Source organism: Neomonachus schauinslandi, chromosome 1 (genome assembly GCF_002201575.2).
Source record: "Neomonachus schauinslandi chromosome 1, ASM220157v2, whole genome shotgun sequence".
NCBI classification, from domain to species: Eukaryota; Metazoa; Chordata; class Mammalia; order Carnivora; family Phocidae; genus Neomonachus; species Neomonachus schauinslandi.
Window position 1 is genome coordinate 199,251,673 of NC_058403.1, and position 6,235 is coordinate 199,257,907.

Below are 6,235 nucleotides of genomic sequence, written 5' to 3' on the forward strand. Positions count from 1 at the left end.
AGGTAGAGCATTTGAATTTTGTTTTAAAGATCTTAATGTTTGGTTCTCGTCTATCGTGGGTGGAGTTAACGTAAAACCACCAGACTGGGGGAGGGGAGATTTCTCTTAGAGATTTCTCTTTAGGTCTTGAGACCTGAACTGGCCAGCCTCCATGGAAGACTGAAAAGCCCTTCAGATGACCTGGCACCCACCTGCATGTGGATATGTGGGCTGTGTAGACACTGGCTCCCAGAATGTTTCCAAATTATCTGGTGTGTGACACTGTCACCCCCCCCCCCCATTTTCCTCCTTCCTACTCTGTGAGTCTCAGTGCTTTTGGCAGATGCTGAAGTTGGAGGATAACCACGGGGCCCTGCTCTTCTCTTGCTGCCCCAGACATTCAACCTATGTGACTGGACTCTGCGTTTAGATGTCCCTGAGTAAACATGGGTTTACAGTAATTCACACCTCTTTGCCTTTGAAGAAGTGGAGACTACTTCCCTGCACCCTTGAACACCTCCCCAGATGCAAGCTGGAGCTTCTCCTAATGAGTCAACTCAGAGACGCTTGTTAAACTCCAAAAATATCCCAAATAAACCCAGTGAGCTGTGACCCCAATTCCTTCATCTCGAGCGCCAGCCCACACAGTGCCTCTGAATGGAAGAAATACTCATTTTTCAGCCTGGATCAAATAATGCATAATACGGTCAAACTCTTCGATGCTTTTTTTTTTCCTTATTGTCGACCACCACCTGCGAAGGGACAAAATAGTGGGAAGAAAATGGTCTCTGAGTTCAGGAAGTTTACTTTCTTTACACATAACCAATGTGAGATAAGAGTCAATGATAATTGAGTCTTCCTTAGGCCAAGCACTTTACATATGTTTGCTTGATCTCACAACTTTGCAAGGTAGGTTTGTATATCCCGGGATTTTACAGATGAGCTGACAGAGGCTTGGCAAGGCTCGGTCACTCGCCTGAGGCTATTCTGTGCGCGGCAGAGCTGAGACTTGATCCTGTGTCCTTTTGCCCTAAAGCCCACACTGTCATTGCCTTGGGGTTCCATTTAGTGAGGACCTCCACATCCCAAGATTGCATGAATGTTTATATATAGTCTGGTATTTTGTGGTTCAATATTTCCTACATATAAATCTCTAATCCATTTTTTAAAGATTTTATTTATTTATTTGACAGAGAGAGACACAACGAGAGAGGGAACACAAGCAGGGGGAGTGGGAGAGGGAGAAGCAGGCTTCCCGCTGAGCAGAGAGCCCGATGCAGGGCTCGATCCCAGGACCCTGGGATCATGACCTGAGCCGAAGGCAGACGCTTAACTGACTGAGCCACCCAGGCACCCCTCTAACCCACTTTTAATTGAGTTTGATCGATGGCATGAAAGGCATTTCCATTTTCCTTCTCTATAAATGGGTGAATAACCACTCAGGCTCAAAACATCACCTTTGTTATATATTCTTTAATATTCCTGATTCTGTTTGTGTACTTTACATTCCACTCCTCTGATCTCTGATTTTGGTGCCAGAAACACTCTTTTCATTATTTGGATATATTAGGTCTTTTATGTAGATTGTCTGATTATGTGGCTCTCTTTCATTATTCATTTCCAAATGTGTCTTGTCTGTAGAGGCTTCTGTCCTATTAGATAAACCTTAGGATCATTTGGTTAATTACTTATAAAGACATAATTTTGAATGGAATTGTATTACATTTATAAATAAATTTAGGGAGAATTGATAACTTTACAATATCAAGTTTTTGTATCTGGGAACATGATATGTGTACTTACTGTACTTACTATAGTTCTTTTAGTTATCAGTCTTGCACATTTCTTATTGTTTTTATCTATCTGGTTTTGGTTTTTTACTGAGGTTACTACAAATGAGATATTATTTTCCCTAATGAATTTTCTAATCAATGGTTGATATGTAGGAAAGAAAATTACTTTTTTTTTAAAAAGCTTATCACCTTACTGATTTTTAAAAATAATTTCCTTTAGGACTTTTAGATAGATAATCACATTAGCTGTGAAACAGGGCTGACATTAATTATAACCTCCTTGTTCATATTCCTCCTTTGTTTTTCTCACCTTGTTGCTTTGGATGAAATTTACACAGTGATGTTAAGTAACAGTGGTTCCTGATTTTAATGGGACATGATCCGCCCCCAGGTCTTTCAAAGACCCAGAAGCACAGACTAATTAACAGTCCCTTCATTGTCCTCTAGGATGTCCTCTAGGATGGTCTAATGTTGATCAAAGCTCTTAAGAATTTCAGTAAGGCTCTCCAAGAGTGGATGGCAATTTAAAAACTAAATCACTGGACATAAGCCTGAAAAAAAGTAAAAACAGGAGGCTTTCTGAATACTTGGGGCTTTTAGGGGATGAGAAAATTAACATTTCTTTTGAGTTATACCTGTTTAATATTTTTCCCAGAAACTTATTTCATATGATTTACTTATCACGACAGCTGTGGGAGGTAGATGTTTTTATTATTCTTATTTTATGGCTAAAAAAAAAAAAACTGAGTTCAGGAAAAAGAAAAACTGAGCTCAGAGCAATTCCATAACTTATGATCACACAGAGAGCAAATGGCTGAGTTGGGACTTAAGCCCATGTGTTCCTGACTCAAAGAAACCTAGGCTCTCTAGAGCCACACCTACCCGTCAGCATCCACTCATTGGGTGGGGACCTTCGGTGAGACAGCGAACACCTTTCTCAGTTTCGGCATCACTTCTTCACTGTGGACGTTTACCGTATGTGAAAGTCATGACCCCCCAAATCTCCCCCAGTCCCACATCCCTGTAGCATCAATGCTACAGCCTGGAGTCTGTCTATGGCAGCCAAAGCCAGAGATACTCTGAGCTGATCGTTTGCAATATTTCTCAGGCTTGTCTGAATGCTTTTAGAAGTAAATATCAGCAAGCTCTAGTCAGATGGGTGAAAAAAGATACTGCTAATTTAAGATCCATTTTATAACAAAACTCCACTAAAATGGAAATCCGTTATGCTGCTAATGGAGAGTACTGATCCTTGACAATAGGGGGAGTTTGGTTAAAATCAGGCATGTCTGATAGAAAACCACAAGCTGAATGATATCCCAGTTTAGTGAAGTCACTAATCTGGATTGTATGTGCGTGCGTGCGTGTGTGTGTGCGTGCTCTTGTGTGTGTATGTGTGAGTGCTTTGTCTCTTTGAGGGGATCAGCCTCTCAGGGGAACTTGATAAATCATCCAAAGAATATAGAGAAGAGAGCAGGTGTAAAGTCACTGCCTGCCACTCTGACTCTACCTGCCCATCTGGAAGAGCCCTGCCCACAGATGACTCCTAGTGGTGATCATTCCTGCAAGAACCACCTGGTGTTAAGATCAAGTCCTGTGCCCAAGACCCTAGATACTTTTGACTTCATTGGTATCTGGTGCCAAGGGAATCCATAACTATAAGATTTTCTTTCTTATGTATCCCTCGTCCTCTTCAGTGTAGGATAATGATTCATTACTGTGTCTGAAGAAATGACTATGTGACCTAGAACAAGTAACCTCTCTGTGTCTCAGAATTCTTAGGTGCAACATGGTAATGAGAAGAGTTACTGCCAATGGGGCTCCTCAGCCATTCATATTAGCACCTATGATAGGCAAGGGGACACAGGAAACGTCACGGAACAGAACAGACCAAACTTACTGACTTCATGGAACTTATTTTCTAGTTGGGGACACAGAGAATAAATAACTAAAAATTACAGGGTCTCAGATGGTCATGAGTGCTACAGAGAGAGCTAAAGTAGGAGATGGGGAAAGGGAATAAGGTGGGGTTGGAGGTGGGCACTTTTAAATTGGACGGGGGGGGCGGTCAATAAGGAGCCCACTGAGAAAAGACTTGGGGGAAGTGAGAGAATGAATTGGAGAGGTATCTGAGGGATGAGAGCCCCAGGCAGAGAAATAGCAAGTACAAATGTCCTGAGATGGCAAAGTGCCTGGATATGTTCTTAGAAGAGCAAGAAGCCTAGTGTGGCCAGAGGAGGAGTGAGGGGTGAGTATCCAGAGAAAGTGTCAGAGAGATGTGGGGGAGGGGTGGGCAGGGGTTCAGTGTAGCTGTGCAGCCACTGAAGAATTTTGGCTTTTCTCTGAATGGGGTGAGGACCAATGGAGAGTTTCCATTGAAGGTGTGACATGATCCAATTTACATTTTATAAAACTGCTCTGGCTGGAGTGGAGAATAGACTATGGAGAATAGTCTATGGAGGAGAATAAACTATGGAATTAAATTTGGAAACAGGGGACCAGTAAGGAGCCTGCCATGATAATCTAGGCAAGATGTGATACTGGATTGGACATGGTAGTAGGAGTAGAAAGGCAAGAAGTAGACAGATTCAGCATAATGCAGAAGGTAGCACCAAAGGATGTGTTGACAGATTGGATGTGAGTGAGAAATGGTCAAGGCTTAGAGGCTCCAAGAGTCTTGACCTGCACAACTGGAAGGATGGAGTTGCCATCAGCTGGGATAAAGAAGGCTGGGGCATGTCAAGTCCGAGATGCCTGTGTGCCATCCAAGTGGAGACGTCTAGCAAGTAGGCAGTTGGATATATGGCTCCAGGGGAGAGCTCTTGGCTAAAGATCTAAAGTTGACAGTTGTTGTCATATAGATGGTGTTTTAAGTCATGAAGTGAGTATGGATAGTAAAGGGTGGCTTTCTCAGGTATATCAAAAATCAGTGGTCAGAGGAACAAGGAGGACACAGCAAGAGAGTCTCAGAAGGAGTGGACAGTAGGAGAAAAACCAAAAGAGCTGGTGTCCCAGAAACCAAGCGAAGAAGGTGTCAAGGAGGGAAGAGTGGTGTGAGGATAACATGAACTAACACATGCGAGAACATCTAGAACATAGAGACAGGCAATTGTATGTCAGTTCTTCTCCCACTCCCACCCATTGACCTTCTTTATCTTTCAAGTTCTCAGGCCTTTCCAAAATTTCTTAGGTTCTTGTCCAACATAATATAATATGACTTCAGAGGAACAAGTGTCTCTTCCACCTAAACAGAAATGCTTATCTTTCTACAAATATCCAGTCGGTAGTCCATTAGCCAAGGTTCTAGGAAACCTACAAAGATTTGGCATCCGATAATTTGTTTTAACCAGACTTTTCAGCCTTCATTAAAATCTTTAGTTACTCTAAATGAGGAGTTTGAATCTTTACAAACAAGTTTGGATCTCAACCAAATTACAGAACCTAATGGGAACCCCGAATTATATTAATCCATTTACTCACTGACATGTCCAATGGAAAGATAATCAGAGGTCGGATTATCTTTCACAAAGATGACAGGTAGTGATAGGTAGAGATAGATGATGATAGATAGATAGATAGATAGGAAGATAGATAGATAGATAATAGATAGATGGATGAATTCCCAGAAAACTGAGGACAACCAGGAGTCAGGGGGAGTTCTACTGGGCACTTCATTCTGACCACCTCAGGATGCTGAGAAATGATCACTTCCCGTAATCTGCATACAACACCTCCATTAACTTAATCTATATTTATATGAAAGAAATTGTTTTCTTCACAAGGGTAACATTTTTATTTCAAATTACATGCTATTTATGATTGAGTAGGTAATACACACAATCAAAGGGTTCAAAACATAGTACTATGAGAAGATACACAATAAGAAGTCTCATCCTACTTCATCCCTGTACACCTCTTCCACATCAAGAACTGTGAAGGGTCTAAGATCTTACCCTACCTGCAGGCTAACAAGCAAGACTGCCACTTTTTCACAGATACCAGAGGAAGGCACATGACAATTAGATAAGGACAAAGGACTTATAATGGCACAGCAGTCATGTGGCTGGATGTCCTCATTGGTTCTCCATCCTGCCAAGTTGCAGGGGGGCCATGTGGAGTGGCCCAGGAGGCCCCTGCACACAGCAGGCTTGCCTCACAGCTGAGGAATGTGAGTGTAGGAACCCCCAAAATTTTACACTGGGTTGACCACAAGCCCGCCCACTCTTTGCCTGGGAAGGAAACATTTCCATATGCAACTATAATCGAATATAAATATATTTTTTAATCTTACCCTGTTAGTTGCATAAAAACAGAACATTACATTCATCATCATGCACCTTGCTTTATCCACCTCACAACATAAGCTTTTCTTATTCTTTGTTACAGCTGTCGAGAATCCATTGTGTGGATATACCAGTTTATTTAGCTAATCCTCTGTCAACAGATACTCTTTGTTATTTCAA